We start from the raw sequence: 21,771 nt of genomic DNA, 5'->3' as shown, positions 1-21,771 counted from the left end.
GAAATAGTGAAAATACTGAAGGAACTAAGAGAAGATATGAACAGTAATGCAGATACCCTCAGAAAGGAACTAGAAAATATAAGGAAGAGCCAAGAAAAACTAGAACATTCATTTGCAGAGATGCAAACTGAACTAGGGGCAGTAAAAACCAGAATGAATAATGCAGAAGAACAAATCAGTGATATGGAAGATAGAAAAATGGAAATCACTCAATCCGGTCAACAGACAGAAAACCGAATCAAAAAACTGTAAAGCAATATAAGAGACCTATGGGATAATATAAAGTGGGCCAATCTACGCATAATAGGAATTCCAGAAGGAGTAGAAAAAGATAAGGGAATGGAAAATATATTTGAAGAAATTATTGCTGGAAACTTCCCAAATCTAAAGGATACTGGATTCAAGATACAAGAAGCACAGAGGGCCCCAAACAAACTGAACCCAAACAGACCCACACCAAGACACATCATAATAAAAATGGCAAAAGTTAGTGATAAAGAGAGGATCCTAAAGGCAGCAAGAGAAAAACAGAATGTTACCTACAAGGGAACCCCCATAAGAATATCAGCTGATTTCTCTACAGAAACACTACAGGCCAGGAAGGAATGGCAAGAGATATTTAAAGTGCTCAAAGGAAAAAATATGCAACCTAGAATACTCTATCCAGCAAGAATATCATTTAAAATAGAAGGGGAAATAAAAATTTTACCCAACAAACAAAAACTTAAAGAATACAGCAACACAAAACCCAGGTTAAAGGAAATATTGAAAGGGCTTCTCTAAACCAAAAAGAAAGGAAGGAAAGGGAAGAAAAAAGAAAAGAAAAAAAAAAAGAAGAAGAAGAAGAAGAGGAAGAACTAGGACTGAGGAAACTGCAATCAGAGAGAAGTCACTCAAATAAGCCAGCATACAGATTTAATCATGAACATGCTTCAAACAAAATAAAATTAAAAAGAAAAAAATAAAAAAGAGTCATCAAAACCATAAAATGTGGGCAAGGGATGTCAGGAGGTAAATAACCCTTTTTGTTTATATGTATGTCTCTCTTCCTAATTTTAATATAGTAATGAAGTGTTCGAACTTACAGGACCATCAGGCTAAAACACACAATTATGGGAAGGGGTTAGCATACTTAAAAAACAGGGCAATCACAAGCCAAAACCAAATACTGCATTTGCAAAAAATGAAAAAAAAAACCACTCAAGCAGATAATAACAGGAGACCATCCAACCAAAAAAAAAAAAAAAAAAAAATGGAGAACCATAGAATCAACTGGAACACGAGGTTCAAATGGCAATAAATAATCATCTATCAATTATCACCTTAAATGTCAATGGACTGAATGCCCCAATCAAAAGACACAGAGTGGCTGAGTGGATAAAAAGGCAAAAACCTTCAATATGCTGCCTACAAGAAACTCACCTTAGGACAAAAGATACATATAGATTGAAAGTGAAAGGGTGGGGAAAAATATTTCATGCCAATAGACATGACAGAAAAGCAGGAGTCGCAACGCTCATATCAGACAAAATAGACTTTAAAACAAAAGGCATAAAGAAAGACAAAGAAGGACACTATTTAATGATTAAGGGATCCATCCAAGGAGAGGATGTTACTATTGTCAACATATATGCCCCAAATACAGGAGCACCCAGATACACACAACAAATCTTAACAGACATAAAGGGAGATATTGATGAGAATACAATCATAGTAGGAGACCTAAATACCCCCCTCACATCAATGGACAGATCCTCTAGACAGAAAACCAATAAAGCAACAGAGATCCTAAAGGAAACAATAGAAACGTTAGACTTAATTGATATCTTCAGGACACTACATCCAAAAAAAGCAGAATACACATTCTTCTCAAATGCTCATGGAACATTCTCAAGAATCGACCACATATTGGGACACAAAGCGAATCTCAATAAATTTAGGAGCATAGAAATTATCTCAAGTATCTTCTCTGACCACAATGCCATGAAATTAGAAATCAACCATGGGAAAAGGAAAGAGAAAAAACCTACTACATGGAGACTCAACAACATGCTACTAAAAAACCAATGGGTCAATGAGGAAATCAAGAAGGAAATTAAAAACTACCTTGAAACAAATGATAATGAAGACACAACCTCTCAAAATCTATGGGATGCTGCGAAAGCAGTGCTCAGAGGGAAATTTATAGCAATCCAGGCCTTTCTCAAAAAAGAAGAAAGATCCCAAATTGACAACTTAACACTCCACCTAAACGAATTAGAAAAAGAAGAACAAAAAAGTCCTAAAGTCAGCAGAAGGAAGGAAATTATAAAGATCAAAGAAGAAATCAATAAAATAGAGACTCAAAAAACAATAGAGAAAATTAATAAAACCAAGAGCTGGTTCTTTGAAAAGGTAAACAAAATTGACAAACCCCTGGCCAGACTCACTAAAAAGAGGAGAGAAAGAACCCAAATAACCAAAATTAGAAATGAAAAAGGAAAAATCACAACGGATACAGCAGAAATACAAAAAACCATAAGAGAATACTATGAACAACTGTATGGCAACAAGTTTGACAATCTGGAAGAAATGGACAATTTCCTAGAATCTTACAGCCTGCCAAAACTGAATCAAGCAGAAACAGACCAACTGAACAGACCGATCCCTAGAAATGAAATTGAAGAGGTCATAAAATCACTCCCTACAAATAAAAGTCCAGGACCAGATGGCTTCACAGGTGAATTTTATCAAACATATAAAGAGGAATTGGTGCCCATCCTCCTTAAACTCTTTCAAAAGGTTGAAGAAGGAATACTCCCAAAGACATTCTATGAGGCCACCATCACCCTCATTCCAAAACCAGACAGAGGTACCACCAAAAAAGAAAACTATCGCCCAATATCATTGATGAATATAGATGCAAAAATTCTCAACAAAATCTTAGCCAACCGAAGCCAACAACATATCAAAAAAATTATACGCCATGACCAGGTTGGGTTCATCCCAGGTTCACAAGGATGGTTCAACATACGCAAATCAATCAGCATCATACACCACATTAACAAGAAAAAGGTCAAAAATCATATGATCATCTCAATAGACGCAGAAAAAGCATTTGACAAAGTTCAACATCCATTCATGATCAAGACCCTCGCCAAAGTGGGTATAGAGGGAACATTCCTGAATATAATCAAAGCCATTTATGATAAACCCACAGCAAATATAATCCTCAATGGGGAAAAACTGAAAGCCTTCTCACTCAAATCTGGAACAAGACAGGGATGCCCACTCTCACCACTGCTCTTCAACATAGTTTTGGAAGTCTTAGCCACAGCAATTAGACAAACAAAAGAAATAAAAGGCATCCGTATAGGAAGAGAAGAGATCAAACTGTCACTGTATGCAGATGATATGATACTATACCTAGAAAACCCTAAGGACTCAACCCCAAAACTCCTTGAACTGATTAATAAATTCAGTAAAGTGGCAGGATATAAGATTAACATTCAGAAGTCAGTTGCATTTCTGTATACCAGCAATGAAACATTAGAAAAGGAATACAAAAATACAATAGCTTTTAAAATTGCACCTCACAAAATCAAATACCTCGGAATACACCTGACCAAGGACGTAAAGGACCTATATGCCGAGAACTATAAAACTTTAATCAAAGAAACCAAAGAAGATGTAAAGAAATGGAAAGATATTCCATGTTCCTGGGTTGGGAAAATCAATATTGTAAAAATGGCCATACTACCCAAAGCAATCTACAGATTCAATGCAATCCCTATCAAATTACCCAGGACATTTTTCACAGAACTAGAACAAACAATCCAAACATTTATATGGAACCACAAAAGACCCAGAATCGCCAAAGCAATCCTGAGAAGCAAAAACCAAGCAGGAGGCATAACTCTCCCAGACTTCAAGAAATACTACAAAGCCACAGTCATCAAAACAGTGTGGTACTGGTATCAAAACAGACAGACAGACCAATGGAACAGAATAGAGAATCCGGAAATAAACCCTGACACCTATGGTCAATTAATCTTTGACAAGGGAGGCAGGAACATCAAATGGGAAAAGGAAAGTCTATTCAGCAAGCATTGCTGGGAAACCTGGACAGCTGCATGCAAAGCAATGAAACTAGAACACACCCTCACACCATGCACAAAAATAAACTCCAAATGGCTGAAAGACTTAAATATACGACAGGACACCATCAAACTCCTAGAAGAAAACATAGGCAAAACACTCTCTGACATCAACATCATGAATATTTTCTCAGGTCAGTCTCCCAAAGCAATAGAAATTAGAGCAAAAATAAACCCATGGGACCTCATCAAACTGAAAAGCTTTTGCACAGCAAAGGAAACCAAAAAGAAAACAAAAAGACAACTTACAGAATGGGAGAAAATAGTTTCAAATGATGCAACTGACAAGGGCTTAATCTCTAGAATATACAAGCAACTTATACAACTCAACAGCAAAAAAACCAATCAATCAATGGAAAAATGGGCAAAAGACCTGAATAGACATTTCTCCAAGGAAGATATACAGATGGCCAGCAAATACATGAAAAAATGCTCAACATCGCTGATTATAAGAGAAATGCAAATCAAAACTACCATGAGATACCACCTCACACCAGTCAGAATGGCCATCATTAATAAATCCACAAATAACAAGTGCTGGAGGGGCTGTGGAGAAAAGGGAACCCTCCTGCACTGCTGGTGGGAATGTAAACTGGTACAGCCACTATGGAGAACAGTTTGGAGATACCTTAGAAATCTATACATAGAACTTCCATATGACCCTGCAATCCCACTCTTGGGCATCTATCCGCGCAAAGCTCTACTTAAAAGAGACACATGCACCCGCATGTTCATTGCAGCCCTATTCACAATAGCCAGGACATGGAAACAATCCAAATGTCCATTGACAGATGATTGGATTCGGAAGATGTGGTATATATACATAATGGAATACTACTCAGCCATAAAAAAGGATGACATCATGCCATTTGCAGCAACATGGATGGAACTAGAGAATCTCATACTGAGTGAAATGAGCCAGAAAGACAAAGACAGATACCATATGATATCACTTATAACTGGAATCTAATATCCAGCACAAATGAACATCTCCTCAGAAGAGAAAATCATGGACTTGGAGAAGAGACTTGTGGTTGCCTGATGGGAGGGGGAGGGAGTGGGAGGGATCGGGAGCTTGGGCTTATCAGACACAACCTAGAATAGATATACAAGGAGATCCTGCTGAATAGCATTGAGAACTATGTCTAGATACTCATGTCGCAACAGAAGAAAGGGTGGGGGAAAAAACTGTAACTGCAATGTATACATCTAAGGATGACCTGACCCCCTTGCTGTACAGTGGGAAAATAAAAAAAAAAAAAAAAAAAAAGAAACAGAAAGTCTTGCTTAGAAGAAAGGAAAATGAAGCGCTGTGGCTTTTGTAGAGGCACAGCACTCTGTTCAGCTGAGGAACACGTCAGTCCTGCAAACTGCTTCCACTGTCTGTCTCCTGGAAGCCGAGGGAGTGGTACGATGTGGCTATCTCCCTCCCTCAGAACTACACCAAACCACAAGGTTGGAAAACAGGAAGCTGGACATTTTAAAGGATTGCCATTGGGCTTTATAAATGCTTGAGCTCTAGAACAACAACTGGTGTATCATGAGTGGGCAGATCACCCCAAGAGTTTAAGCTCCTGAGTCCACAGGGCTTTGAGCTCAGTCAAGCAAGGCAGAGAGGCTCCCAAGAGGCACAAGAGGGAAAACGCAAAGATACCCAAGGGCAGATCCCGACTCCCGGAGGGAAGCGATGCTCACCCAGGGAGAGCAGGTTCCTGCAGGTCTCCAGCATCACGTCCCTGTACAAGGCCCTCTGGGCAGGGTCCAGGCAGGCCCACTCCTCTGGAGAGAACTCGATGGCCACGTCCCCCAAGGTCACATCCTCCAAGGTCAACTGCCTGAAGTGAATGTGTATTTCGCAAAGGAGAGTTCTTTCTCACACACAAAATGAGGAGAGAGGTAAGTTGAAGTGTGTGTTGCGACAGATCCATGTAAAATCATCCACATAGATCCCTTTTAGTTTTAATTTCTTATGCCTTTTCATAAAACATGTTATCCTCCAAATCGGGGTGTAATTTTCATGTTTCTGGACAAACATAAAACTGAAAATCAAGTTATTTATACAGAAGCGTTAGAAATTATGTTCTGGGGACTAAGTGAGTGATACTCAGTATCTAGATGAGCTACACTATCAGTGGTGTCTTCAGAGACGACAAAGCTCAACATGGCTTTACAGAGCCGTCAGAACCTCTGGCTGTGATGATCACAGCAACAACAGTGCAGGAAGTGTCTGAATGCTTCCTATGTGCTAATAAGCATTCGTCTAAATGTTTTACATTCATTAGTTTACTAATAAATCTCAGGGTTAATAAAGTTATTAGTGTTATACATACGTTTAACAAGTTGAGATTTAAAAATGCAGTACAGTAGTAGATGTTTCAAAAAATTCTTGGATAATTAAAAATCTGGACAAAAAGGAAACTGGGGGAAAAAATGTTCCTAAGCAAGACTATTTCCGTAAACACCATGATCAGCAGGAAACACCTGATGCATTTCCCCTGAAATGACAGTGGAGAAAGGGGCGAGGGGGTCGCTGTTCAGAGCTCTTACCCTTCACCACACAGCGTGTCTGCGCAGGGACCAGGACAAGAGGTCGAAGGGAGGAAAAAATTAGAGTGAGAGACAGAGTGTGTCAAGGAGCTGGAAGGATTAAAATCACTAACCCAAGGACGTCTCCTAGGCTAGAAGGAAGGAAGAGGGAAAGATACTGCACGCTAAAGGGCAGGGACGGCTACAGAGCACTAGACAAAACAGGCGCCAGATGAAAACTGGCCCAAGAGACAGAGGGCAGTATGTAATGATAAAAGGACCAATTTACCAGGAAGCTGTAAAAATTATAAACGCACACACACACACACCTAACATTAGAGCTGCCAAATACATGAATCGAACATCGCCAGAAATGAGAGAAATAGCAGCACCGTAATAGCACGAGACATCAGCGCTCCGGCTGTCCTTATGGATGGAGACAAAAACAGCAATAAGGAAAGCGAGGATCTGGAAACCACGACCGAACCTACCAGACATGTGCCGCACACTCCACCCAACAAGAGCAGAAAGCATCCTTCTCAAGTCCATGCGAAGCATCTTCCATCACAGACCAGGTGTTCGGCCACAAGCCAAACAGTAACAAATTTAAGAGGACTGAAAGAAAAATATCTTCTCTAACCACAGTAAAATGAACCTTGAAACAAGGGAAAACGATTATCCATTAAATATGGAATTTAATTCATTCTTCGACAATCAAGGGGATAAAGAAGAAATCACAGTTCACGACATGGCTCAGCAGCTTAACGACCTGATTCTGTCTCTCCGACAGTGCAGGTTTGATCCCTGGCCTGGAGCAGTGGGCTAAGGATCCAGTGCTGCCATGGCTGTGTCACAGGCCACAGCTAAATCTGCAATTCGACCCCTGGCCGGAGCACTTCCATATGCGACAGGGATGACCATAAAAAAAAAAAAAAAATCCAGATGAAAATAGAACATACCAAAATTTATAGGAAGAGCAACACGAAGAGGAAAGTCTTCCCTCCTAAGTGCATACAATAAAAAAAAAAATTTCACATCAGAAATCTAATTTCACACCTCAAGGAAGTAGAAAAAGAACATCTATCTCGTCACTTATGATGGAGCATGATAATGTGAGAAAAAGAATGTGCATATGTATGTGTGACTGGGTCACCTCGCTGTACAGGTGCCTTATCTCAATTGAGGCAAGAAAAAGCAGTAGACAAAATTAAATCTTTCAAGATAAAAATACCAACCATTAAAAAAAAAAAAACCACTTACAGTACAGGAGAAATTAGTTTCAAACGATGACAAGGGCTTAATCTTGCCACTGTAAACCAGCTATAATGGAAAAAAAATCGAAACCCCGATTTTGCAGAAGAAAAGTTAAATAAGGTAGATGAAATCAAAGACAAATAAAAGGAGAAAAATAATATAACAACAAAGAACTGTGGTTTTTTGAAAAGAGTAACATACTCTGTACAGCAGAAATTGGCACAATATTGTAAATCAGCGATGATTTTAAAAATGCAAAAATGGAGGACCCATTGTGGCTCAGTGGAAATGAACCCAGCCAGTATCTATTACAAGGGAGCACTATGAATAATTTTATGCTAACGAATTACATAACCTAGAAAATACAACCTACAAAGACCTAACCATAAAGAAATTTCAAAATGTGAAAAGAATCATAGCTAAAGAGATTCAAGCAGTAACCCAAAAATTCCATAGAAGAAAAAGTCAGGCCAAGAAGGCATCACTGCAGAATTCTTCTAAACATTTACAGAATAATTAACAATAATCCTGCTAAAACTCTTCCAGAGAGTCAAAGAAGGAACAAGTGCATACTCAGGTTATGAAACCAGCCTGATTCTGACAGCAAACCCAGAAGGAGTCACAGAAGAAACACCAAATATCAGTATCCCTGATGCATACTGATGCAAAAATCCTTAACAAAATACCACCAAACCAAATTAAGGAGCAAAGTAAAATGATTTTACATCATTGCCAAGTGGAATTTGTTCCTGTAAGGCAGGAATGATTCAACATTTTAAAAAAAAATCAGTGAATGGGAGGTCTCTCATGACACAGTGGGTTAAGAAACTGGCATTGTCACTACAGTGGCTTGGGCCACTGCTGTAGTGCTGGTTCAATCCCTGGGCCGGAAACTTCTGCATGTTTTGGGTGTGGCCAAAAGAAAAAAAGGAATTCCTTTGTAAGCCAAAAAAATTTTTTTAAAAATTTTAATTCATTGAATATAATTTGCTACACTAGCAGAATAAAAGAAAAATAATACATGGTTATCTCAATTGAGGCAAGAAAAAGCATTAGACAAAATTGAACCTTTCAAGATGACAATACTAACCATTAAAAAAAAAAAGACAACTCACAGAATAGGAGAAATTAGTTCCAAACGATGCAAATGCCAAGGGCTTAATCTCTAAAATATGCAAACACCTTGTACAACTCACCAGCAAAAAAGCCAACAACCCAATTGAAAAATGGGCAAAAGACCTGAATAGACAGTTATCCAAAGAGGCTATACAGATGGCCAACAAGCACATGAAAAAATGCTCAGCATCATCGATTATTGGAGAAATGCAAATCACAACTACTATGAGGTACCACCTCCCACTAGTCAGAATGGCCATCATTAATAAGTCCATGAATAACAAATGCTGGAGAGGCTGTGGAGAAAAGCAAACCCTTCTACAACTCTTGGTGCGAATGTAAGCTGGTACAACCACTATGGAAAACAGTGTGGAGGTACCTTAGAAAACTAAATACAGAACTACCACATGACCCAGCAATCCCACTCTTGGGCATATATCCGGATAAAACTCTCCTTGATAAAGACATATACAGCCACATGTTCACTGCAGCACTATTCACAATAGCTAAGACATGGAAACAACCCAAATGTCCATTGACAGATGAATAGATTAAAAAGATGTGGTATATATACACAATGGAATACTACTCAGCCATAAAAAAGGGATGACATAATGCCATTTGCAGCAACATGGATGGAACCAGAGACTCTCATACTAAGAAAGAGAAAGACAAATACCATATGACATCCCTTATATCTGGAATCTAATACACGGCACAAAGGAACCTTTCCACAGACAAGAAAATCATGGCCATGGAGAACAGACTTGTGGTTGCCAAGGGGGAGGGAGCAGGATGAACTGGGAATTTGGGATTAATAGATGCAAACTATTGCCTTTGGAAAAGATAAGCAGTGAGATCCTGCTGTATAGCACTGGCGACTATATCTAGTCACTTATGGTGGAGCCTGATAATGTGAGAAGAAGAATGTGTGTGTGTGACTGGGTCACCTTGCTATACAGGAGAAAATTGACAGAACACTGTAAATCAGGTATGATGGAAAAAATAAAAATCATTTTAAAAAAAGATAAAAATACTCAATAAAGGAGGGACAGTCAGCTATCTAAACAAAGTAACGGTCACGTATCAAGAACACAGCTACCATCATGCTCAGTGGTGAAAGACCAAAATGTTTTTCTCTGCAGTCAGGAAGGAGACAAGGATGCACACTCCCTGCACCGTGGCATAAACAAAGTAGTGAAAGACCCAGCCAGAACAAGTCTAACAAAAGAAGAAAGAGAAGTTGTGCAAATTGGAACTGAAGTAGTCAGAAGTATAAGGATTCCAAAAGAAAATGGCTAAGACTAAAAACAATTTTAGAAAAGGCACGGAATATAAAATCAGGACACAAAAATCAGTTTCTGGAAAGAAAATTACGACAGTAATTCTTTTTACTATGTCATGAAAGAGGTTGAAATACTTAGGAATACACTAGCCGTGAAAGTGAAAGACTTGTATACTGAAAACTACTAAATATTTATAAAAGATACGAATAAGTAGACATGATGTGCTTAGATTCGAAGACTCAGTGTTCCTAACGTGTCCTGCTGACCAGTGCTCCATAGATTCAATGGGATCCCTATCAAATGCCCAGTGTCAATTTTTGCACCAATGGGAAAAAACATGCTCAAAATAACATGGAATCTCAAGAAACTGCAAATAGCCAAAACACTCTTGAAAAAGAATAAACTTGAGAGGCCTTGGTTTTTTTGATATCGAAACATAAAGCAAGAATAATAAGTAGGTGTGGAGCACAGATAAATAAACCAATGGAACAAAACAGAATGCTCAAAAATAAAACCTGACATGTATGCCAAATAAATTTCAACAAGAGTGCCAAGACTACACAACAGGAAATGGGCAGTCTCTTCCACAAACGGTGCTGGAAAACTGGATCTCTACATGGAAATGAATGAAGCTGGAATGTTACCTGCATGAAATGTAAGAACTTCTGTGTTAAAAGATACAATCCATGGAGTTCCCGTTGTGGTTCAGCAGTAAGGAGCCCAACTAGCATCCATGAGGATGCGAGTCTGATCCCGGGCCTCACTCAGTGGGTCAAGGATCCAGCATGGCTACAAGCTGTGGTGTAGGTCGCAGATGTGACTTGGATCTGGTGGGGCTGTGGCTGTGACAAAGGCTGGCAGCTGCAGCTCCGATTCGACCCCTAGCCTGGGAACTTCAGATGCTGCAGGTGCAGCCCTAAAAAGCAAAAAACAAAAAGAATTATACACACACATAATCCACAAAGTGCAAAGGCAACCTCTGAGGAATAGACGTGATGAAAATGTTTTAAAGAATCTCCAGGTGTCACAGATTTAGGCTGATTTCATAGTTTAAATCCATGATGAAATAAAATACCTTCTATCAATGACATCTGTTTCTAAACTTTCCACTCCATTCCCAGTCATTATGATTTCGAGTGAGTGACACACTCATTTAGCTTTAAATGTGTTCTAAAAAGTGAGAACTGACTCTGTCTCAGGTGAGAGTATGGCTGTCTTCTTCAAGATACTGATTTAGTTTCCTGTGGCTAATATATTCAGAAACGGAACTGCTACATCCATGCCTGTTTTAATTTTTAAGGAACCTCCATTCTGTTTTCTAGAAAGCTGTATGATTTACATTCTAACCAACACTGCACAAGAGAATCCTTTTTTTGAATTGTGCCTCAAGTCTCTGTGCACGTGTGCATGCTTAGGACACCACAGCGGAATAACCACACTGGGAGTTCCCGTTGTGGCACAGTGGTTAACGAATCTGACGAGGAACCATGAGGTTGCGGGTTCGATCCCTGGACTCACTCAGTGGGTTAAGGATCCCATGTTGCTGTGGCGTAGGCCGGCGGCTACAGCTCTGATTAGACCCCTAGCCTGGGAACCTCCATATGCCACGGGAGCGGCCCCAGAAAAGGCAAAAAGACAAAAAGATCCAAAAAAAAAAAAAAAAATTTAAAAATTTAAAAAAAGAATAACCATAGTGGATATTGACAACAAGAAAGAAGCAGGTTGAAAAAACAAACAAACGAACAAACAAACCCAATGGAACCTAATCAAACTTTGGGAAACCATAAAAAAAAAAAAAAAAAAGACAACGTACGGAATGGGAGAAAATAGATGCAAGTGATGCAACCGACAAGGGCTAAATCCCCAAAATAAACAAACAACTCAAAAGCAAAAATAAAATCCAATTGAAAAATGAGCAAAAGGAGTTCCCGTTGTGGCGCAGTGGTTAACGAATCCGACTAGGAACCATGAGGTTGCGGGTTCGGTCCCTGCCCTTGCTCAGTGGGTTAACGATCCGGCGTTGCCGTGAGCTGTGGTGTAGGTTGCAGACGCGGCTCAGATCCTGTGTTGCTGTGGCTCTGGCGTAGGCTGGTGGCTACAGCTCCGATTTGACCCCTAGCCTGGGAACCTCCACATGCCGCAGGAGCGGCCCAAGAAATGGCAAAAAGACAAAAAAAATTAAAAAAAAAAAAAAGCAGAATAAATCGAAATAAGGCAGGAATCAATATAACTAAGAAGAGAAATTAATGAGAATTCAAACATGTAATAGGATCGACAAAGTCAAAAGTCCATTCCCTAAAAGTCAAGAAAAAAGAGGAAAAAAAATATAAAAAAAAAAATAAGAAAAATGAGCAAAAGACCTAAATAGATATTTCTCCAAAAAGGACATAACAAATGGCCAATAGGCACATGAAAATGCTCAACATCACTGATTATTAGAGAAATGCAAATCAAAACTACTATGAGGTACCACCTCACCCTAGTCAGAATGGCCATCATTAATAAGTCTATGAATAACAAATGCTGGAGAAAAGGGAACCCTCCTACACTGCTGGTGGGAATATAAATTGGTACAACCACTATGGACAACAATATGGATATTCCTCAGAAAACTAAATATAGAACTACCATTTGATCCACCTATCCCACTCCTGGGCATATATCCGGACAAAATTTTCATTAAAAAGATACATGCACCCCTATATTCATTGCAGCTCTATTCACAACCTAAATGTCCACCAACGGATGAATGGATTAAGAAGACGGATGTGGTTCGTACCACACAGCCATAAAAAAGAACAAGATAATGCCATTTGCAGCAACATGGATGGAACTAGAGATTCACACACTAAGCGAGGCAAGTCAAAAGGAGAAAGACAAATACCATATGATATTACTTAACATGTGGACTCTAAAATATGGCACAAATGAACCTATCTAACAGAAACAGACTCCAACATGGAGAAGAGACTTGTGGTTGCCAAGGGGGAGGAGGAGAGAGTGGGATGGATGGGGAGTTTGTAGTGAGAAGATGCAAACTATTACATTTAGAATGGATAAGCAGGCAGGTCCTGCTGTACAGCACAGGGAACTCTATCCAATCACTTCTGACAGATCATGACAGAAGATATTATGAGAAAGAATGTATGTATTTAACTTCATCACTCTGCTGTACAGCAGAAATTTACAGAACACTGTAAATCAACAGTAGTAAGAAATAGGGAAAAAAAGAAAGTAAAGGAAGTAGCAAGTTCATTTTCCTCAAATAAGCCTTTCAGGGCCACACGGGCAGCATATGGAAGTTCCTAGTTTAGGGGTCAGATTGGAGCTGCAGCTTTGGGCCTATGCCAGAGCCACGGCAACGCCACATTCTGAGCCATGTCTGCGACCTACACCCAGCTCACGGCAATGCCAGATCCTTCACCCACTGAGCGGGGCCAGGGATCAAACCCGCGTCCTCATGGATACTAGTCAGGTTCCGTTACCACTGAGCCATATCGGGAACTCCTGGGACAATCTTTATTCACACCACAGACTCGTATGGCCTATTAAGCTACCCACACACCCATCCCAGGCAGGGCCTCCCCAGTAAAATCCTTCTCTCCGAAACCCAGGACCAACCACTTCCCGTGTGGACACAGACAAACTTACAAACTCTCATGGGGCCCAAACCAAGACACCCCGTGATGATTCCACCATCCTGCCAGGCAATCCCACAAAATACTCCCAGCCTTCATAACGCATGTGTGAGGGACACACATGAAGACATCCAAGGACCCACTGGGCCAAAGATACCGTATTTTGACTCAGCGACGCCAGTGAAAGCACTCTCACCTCCAGTAACTACATGAAACAAGTTTCCCATGATGCTCCGACTTCCAACCCTCCAACATCGCTCTTGTATCTTACAAAATGTACTGAAACTTCCTGTGCTGCAATGCAAAATGCCTTAAACTGCCAAAGGAAACCCACAAAATGACCTCTGGTATTTTCCCAATACTCAGGACTCTTGCTCTCCCCAACAACCCAGCAGGAGTTCCCATCATGGCTCAGCTGTGACGAACCTGACTAGTATCCATGAGGACGTAGGTTTAATACCTGGACTTGCTCAGTGGGTTAAGGATCCAGCGTTGCCGTGAGCTGTGGTGTAGGTTGCAGATGCGGCTCAGATCCTGCATTGCTGTGGCTCTGGCATAGGCTAGTAGTTGCAGCTCTGATTCAACCCCTGACCTGGGAACTTCCATATGCTGTGGGTGTGGCCCTAAAAAAAAAATGATGAAACCACCCAATATAAGTCACTAGGTTGTTGGAGTTCCCATTATGGCACAGCAGAAACGAATCCGACTGGGAACCATGAGGTTGTGGGTTGGATCCCTGGCCTCACTCAGTGGGTTAAGGATCTGGCATTGCCGTGAGCTGTGGTGTGGCCCGGATCTGGCACTGCTGTGGCTATAGCATAGGCCAGCAGCTGTAGCTCCAATTAGACCATAGCCTGGGAACCTCCATATGCTGCGGGTACAGCCCTAAAAAGCAAAAAAAGTCACTAGGTTGGACTGTCCAGGTGGTGCACTGGGTTAAGGATCTGGTGACACTGCTGTGTTGAGGGTTTGATCCCTGGCCTAGGACCTTCCGCGTGCTGCAAGTGTGGCCAAAAAGGTTTAGAAAAAAAAAGAAGTCACTGAGGGTTGGATGCTGGGGAACATCCTCTAGATCCACCCCCAACTCCTGGACCACGGCACCCATCCTCCCGCACCCAGAGCACCCCGTGGGCTCAGCGCAGGATGTGGTTCTAACAACAGCATGGAAAAACACTTCTCTCTGCCTGACGCCGATGCCTTCATTCCTGCAAAGGTGAGATCATGAGCTACTAATTAAACACTTGCGTGCAAATCAGGGAACCTGAGCTGAGACGCTACCACCCCAAAGCCCACTTGCAGATGCTCCAGCCAGAACTGAGACATCACTTACCAACAGTTCCACACAGCCCTTGATCCCCCACCTACACCCGGGCCAGGTGCACGCATCACTCACGGGGATCACCCCGAGGCCCACGCCTGCTGCCGTTTCCCTCCTGCAGGCCCCTCAAGGCTCCTGTTCACCTTCCTCACTCGTCAGCCTCTCCTTGCATGCATGAGTGAACAGGGACCTCCGGGCACAGGCAGCAAAACAGGAATTCATACGCGTTGCCACCTCAAGGACAGCAGACATTGAGTCTGAAGAAAAGACATGTTCACTGTTGTAAAAAAAGTTCTATCCAGAATGTTTGGCAAGGTGTTTCCACGGACAGATGTTTTCAGATCTCTTGGGTGGATGTGTAAAAGTGGAGTCTGGGTGTAATGTGATGTATAAGAAGTGTGCATTTGGTCCTTCAGCTGAGTAAGGCACTGCTTCCATGCATACCCGCCCTATTCGGCACAGCCGGTTGCATGGCTTTGCCTTGATGCCAGGAGGCGGAGAAATTAGGGGAACACATGACTATGCATGAGAGGGTGTAAATTAAAAGAAAAGTCATTAGATGGGAAGGATCTCCATTATACAAAAAGAACAAAGTGGAAACTATTATGGAGGAGTTCCTGTTGTGGTTCAGTGGAAACGAACCTGAATAGTATCCCTGAGGACGCAGGTTTGATCCCTGGCCTCGCTGAGTGGGTTAAAGGATCCAGCGTTGCCATGAGCTGTGCTGTAGGTCGAAGACACAGCTTGAATCTGGCGTTGCGGTGGCTGTGGTGTAGGCTGGCAGCTGTAGCTCCGATTCGACCCCTAGCCTGGGAACTTCCATAAGCCAGGGGTTGTGCCCCTAAAAAGCAAAAAAAAAAGGGGGGGGGAGAAACAGCATTTAACAAAATTTAGCAACGATTTAGAACATAAATATCAGAAAACTAGAAAGTCAGGGAACCTCACCTCATTGAACTAATGATTGCTCAATAAATTGAGCACCAGCCAAAAACTTACAGCAAACGTCACACTTAATGGTGAAACTAGATGCTTTTCCCCAGAGGTTAGGAACAAGGACAAGAAGCCCACTCTCACCACTGCCATTCGACATGACTTTAGAAGTTCCAGCCAGTAATATGAGGGGAAAAGAGTATATAAAAGCCATAAAGAGAGGAAAGGACGAGAGTACGGTTGCGGTAGGCTCAATAAGGCACCCTCCCCCCAAAACGTCCAAGACCTCACACCTGGACCATGTTGAGTATGACTGTGCAAATGGGATCCACTTAAAATCAGGACGTGGGAGATTATCTTGGGTGATCTGGTCAGTGTGATAAAATCCCGAAGGTCCTTATAAGAACAGGTGCAGGTGGAGTTAGTCGGGTAGAAGCTGGGGATGTGATGGAGGCGCAAGGCCAGAGGGGAAGCAACTTTGAGATGCTCCCTTGCACCTTTGTAGGTGGAGGAAGGCAACAATGAGGCAAAAGATGTAAACAACCTGGAGAAGCCGGGCAAGGCAAGGCAAGGCAGGTATTCTGACCTGGACTATGCAGAAGGAGCGCAGGGCTGCGAATCCAGTCTATAAATCTGGCCTCCGGAACACCAAGAGAACAGAGTCAGTGGGCTGGTCCACTCAGTTGCTGGTCATGTGTCACAACACCCATAGGAACGTGAATGAAATGCACCAAGGCAAAAAGAAGCTACAGGAAATTCTGGTAAAATGGATTTGGTGTCAGGACACCAGAACAAGACACACATTTCTATTGCAATGTTATATACCAACGGTGTGCAAATGGAAATGGAAATTTAAAATGTGATACCGGGTGGGACGGCTCAAAAAATTAAAAGCAGAAAGAAAACAGTGTAAATATAACAGAACATGGACTTTTTTTGCGAAAACTCCAGACTAGTAAGGAAAAGAAATCAAAGGTGGCCTTTCATTTAGGTCACCTCGGAGGAACATACGACGGTCCCTGTGACTGGGAGACAAAACATAGAAATGACATCGGAACACCCGACACTGACATGCAGGGTAGATGCCTTTCTAACCCAGATTTCGTAGATACAAACAGCAGTACTCGAAAATTAATCCAGAAATAGTCAAAAATTCTTCGTGAAAATGAGAAGACAATGTCTCTTTTCTCAAATGCTGCATATCTGAGGTACTTAGTGGAGGGAATACTGCTATACAGTCAGAAAACAGGGATGGTCTGTTAACTATGGGAAGAGGAATCTTCCTCATGAATTTAAAGGCGATTTTTCCACACCACAGCAGTGACAATGGCTGGATCCTTTAACCGCGAGGCTACCAGGGAACTCCCAAGGAGCTGTTTAGAAGGTAATGCCATCGAAGTCTGTCCGTGGGGATTGACAATGGGGGGGCAGGTGCTTCAGCAGCTTCCCCCTAACAAGTAGATTATGTGAGATTTTCCCATGTGGGTTGGAGGCTCATAGAAATATTCTAAAATATTAGAATATTAGTATTAAAATAGGACAGTGTGTGAGTGATTTCATGACATGATAATAAACCATCTACTAAAAATCATTTAATTCTGTAGGTAAAAGTTTAAAGGGATGTAAATTATATCTCAAAAAATATTTATAAATGAATATATATATATATTTGCTTTTTAGGGCCGCACCCACAGCATATGGAAGTTCCCAGGGAAGGGGTCAAATCGAAGCTACAGCTGTTGGCCTATTAGCCCACACCACAGCCAAAGCCATGGCTATCTGAGCTGCATCTGTGACCTACACCACAGCTCACGGTCATGCTCGATCCCCAAGCCACTGAGTGAGGCCAGGCATGGAACCTGCAGCCTCATTTCAATTCAGTGTTACGCTAGACTTACCATAGGTCTATATCAATTATATATATGTATGTATGTATATATTTTCAAAGACTTATGGTGCAATTTTATGCCTTCTCTTTTTTTTTTTTTTTTTTTTTTAGCGCTGCACCCACAGCACATGGAGGTTCCCAGGCTAGGGGTCTAATTGGAGCTACACCTGCCGGCCTACACACACATGGCTCCGAGACGCATCTGCGATCTACACCACAGCTCATGGCAATGCCAGATCCTTAACTCACTGAGAGAGGCCAAGGTTTGAACCCGCAACCCCATGGTTCCTATTCGGATTGTTTCCCCTATGCCACGACAGGAACTCCCTTCTGACTCTTGTAGCTCAGCAGGTTAAGAAACCAAATAATATTGGGAGGGAGTTCCCATTGTGGCACAGCAGAAACAAATCCAACTAGGAACCATGAGGTTGCGGGTTTGATCCCTGGCCTTGCTCAGTGGGTTGAGGATCTGGCATTGCCGTGAGCTGTGATGTAGGTCACAGACGCGGCTCGAATCTGGCGTCGCTGTGGCTCTGGCGTAGGCTGGCAGCAACAGCTCCGATTAGACCCCTGGCCTGGGAACCTCCATATGCCGCAGGTGTGGCCCTAAAAGGACAAAAAGACAAAAAAAAAAAGAAAAAAAAAAAAAAAGAAACCAACTAGTATCCATGAGGATGTGGGTTCAATCCCTGGCCTTGCTAAATGGATTAAGGATCTGATGCTGCCACCAGCTGCAGCATTGTTGCAGATGCAGCTCGGATCCAGTGTTGTTGTGACATAGGCTGGTAGCTGCAACTCCAGTTCAACCCCCAGACCAGTTGACAGGATTACGATGATGGAGTAGAAGGACTGGCGCTCACCTTCTCTCATTTAAGCAACAAAATTACAACCAGCTGCTGAACAACCTTCAACCAAACAGACTGCAAACTATCAAAAAAGACAACCTACTCCAGAAGACAAAGAGGGGGCACATCAAGATGGTAGGAGGGGCGATTACACCATATAAGCAACCCCGCCCCGCCACCCCCACCGGGGCGGGGGGCAGCCCACAGACTGGAAAGTAACTGTGTAAGAGAATCACCTACGGGAGTGAGCGTTCTGAGCCCAGCGTCAGGTCCTGGGGACCCGGCATTGGGAGGAGCCCCTGGAGCATCTGACACTGAGGGCCACTGGGGCTTGCTCCATGGGACTGGGGCAAACAGAGAACCCATTTTTTTTTTTTGCTTGTTTTTTTTTTAGGGCTACACCCACAGCACATGGAAGCTCTCTGGCTAGGGGTCAAATCAGAGCTGTAGCTGCCGGCCTCCACCACAACCACAGCAACAACCAGGTCTGAGCCATGTCTACAACCTACACCACAGCTCATGGCAATGCCGGGATCCTTAACCCACTGAGTGAAGCCAGGGATCGAACCCACATCTTCATGGATACTAGCTGGGTTTGTTAACGGCTGAGCCATGACAGGAACACCGGAGACTCCATTCTTGAAAGGTGCACACAGGCTTTCAAGTGCATTGGGTCCCAGGGCCAAGCAGAGGCTCCAGGGGAATCTGGGTTGGACCTGACTGCAGTTCTTGGAGGATCTCCTGGGAAAGCAGAGTGACTGTGGATCACTGTGGGGGAAGGATATTGGAGGCAAAGTTCTCTGGAATAGTCATTCGTGTGTGTTCCTCTAGAGGTGGACATTGTGGAAAAATATGGCCCCACCCATCAGTGCTGAGAAGCCTCAGGCCAAACAACAATCCAGGTGGGATCACAGCCCTTACCCATCAGCAAACAGGATGCCTCAAGATCCCCCAGGCACATAGCAGCCTCTAACCTCAGGAGAGACAGAGCCCCGCAGCCAGAGGATAAGAATCAGCTCTACCTACCAGTGTGCAGGCACAGTCCCTCCCATCAGGAAGCCTACAGCAAGCCCCCAGACCAACTTCAGCCCCAAGGAGGGCAGACACCAGAAGTGAGAGGCTACAGCTCTGCTGTCTGCAAAAAGAAGACCACAGCAAAAATCTATACAAAATGAAAAGGCAGAGACTTATGACTCAGATAAGGGAGTAAGAAAAAAAAAAAACCCCGGAAAAACGGCTAAGTGGTCTGGAGATTATCAACCTCCATGAAAAAGACATTAGACTGATCAGAGTGAAGATGATTCAAGACGCTGGAGGGAGTTCCCGTCATGGCGCAGCAGAAACGAATCCAACCAGGAACCAAGAGGTTGCAGGTCCGATTCCTGGCCTCGCTCAGTGGGTTAAGGATCCGGTGTTGCCGTGAGCTGTGGTGTAGGTCATAGCCACGGCTCAGATCTGATGTGGCTGTGGTGCAGGCCGGCAGCTGTAGCTCCAAAAGGACTGGGAACCTCCATCTGCCACAGGTGTGGCCTTAAAAAGCAAAAAAGACATTGGAAATAAACTGGAGGCAAAGATTGATAAATTACAAGAAACCCTGAGCAATGAAATACAAGATTTAAGGATTAAGCATGCAGAGATGCAAAATACAATCAGTGAAATAAAAAAATTTTTAGAATCAACCAATAGCAGAATACAGGAGGCAGAAGAATGAAGAAGCGAGGTGGAGGACCGACTAGTGGAAAGCAATCACTCCCTCAAATCCAGGAAGCACAATGAATAACATACAAAATAAACCCAAGGAGGAACACCCCAAGACACATATTAATCAAACGGACCAAAATTAAAGACAAAGAGAAAATACTGAAAGCAGCTAGGGAAAAGAAACAAATAATATACAAGGGAACCCCGATAACGCTATTAGCAGATTTTTTAGCAGAAACTCTGTAGGTCAGAAGGGAGTGGCAGGATATACTTAAAGCGACGCAAAAAGGAAAAAAGCCTCCAACCAAGACTACTTTTCCAGCAAGGCTCTCATTCAGATGTGAAGGAGAAATCAAAAGCTTTAAAGACAGGCAAAAACTGAGGATTCAGCACCACTAAACCAGCTTTACAACAAATACCAAAGGAACTTCTCTCGGCGGAAAAGAAAAGGCCACAACTAGAAACAAAAATACTACAAATGACAAGGCTCACCAGTAAGGGCATATATACAGTAAAGGTAGGATATCATCCATGCACAAATATGCTACCAAAATCAGAAATTGTGAGAAGAGGAGGGTACAAATGGAGGACACTGGAGGTGCACTTGCAGCTAAGGGACCAACGACTTAAAACAATCTTGTGTGTGTGTGTGTGTGTGTGTATACATATACTCCTATATCAAAACCTCAGGGTAACCGCAAACCAAAAGTCTACAATAGACAGACACACAACTAAGAAAAAGCAACTCAAATACAACACTAAAGATAGTCATTAAACCACAAGAGAAGAAGGGAATAAAAAAGACCAAAAACAAATCCAAAACATTTACTAAAATGGCAATATGAACATCCATATCAATAATTACCTTAAATGTAAATGCACTAAACGCCCCAACCGAAAGACATACACTGGCTGAATGGATACAAAAACAAGACCCATATATATGCTGTCTTCAAGAGACCCACTTCTGTCCTAGGAACACATACAAATTGAAAGTGAGAGGATGGAAGAAAATATTCCATGCAAAAAGGAATCAAAAGAAAGCTGGAGTAACAATACTCAGACAAAAGAGACCTTAAAATAAAAAATAAGAGACAGACAAGGACATTACATAATGATCAACTGATCAATGG

The 21,771-nt window shown here is 42.2% G+C and overlaps 1 long non-coding RNA gene across 5 annotated transcripts in view; it reads right to left on the bottom strand.

Annotated features, from left to right (window-relative positions):
• LOC106507707 overlaps positions 1-21,771 on the bottom strand; it is a 47,991-nt gene that overhangs the window by 11,247 nt on the left and 14,973 nt on the right. For 4 of the 5 annotated variants that reach the window (XR_002345354.1, XR_002345356.1, XR_002345355.1 and 1 more), the window contains exon 3: positions 5,832-5,971. The exons of the other annotated variant lie outside the window; for it this stretch is intronic. This is a non-coding gene — a long non-coding RNA (uncharacterized LOC106507707). The remainder of the gene's footprint in view (positions 1-5,831; positions 5,972-21,771) is intronic. 5 annotated transcript variants of the gene reach the window in all.

Source organism: Sus scrofa, chromosome 6 (genome assembly GCF_000003025.6).
Source record: "Sus scrofa isolate TJ Tabasco breed Duroc chromosome 6, Sscrofa11.1, whole genome shotgun sequence".
Taxonomy (NCBI): domain Eukaryota; kingdom Metazoa; phylum Chordata; class Mammalia; order Artiodactyla; family Suidae; genus Sus; species Sus scrofa.
This window is presented reverse-complemented; position numbering and strand designations above follow the sequence as displayed.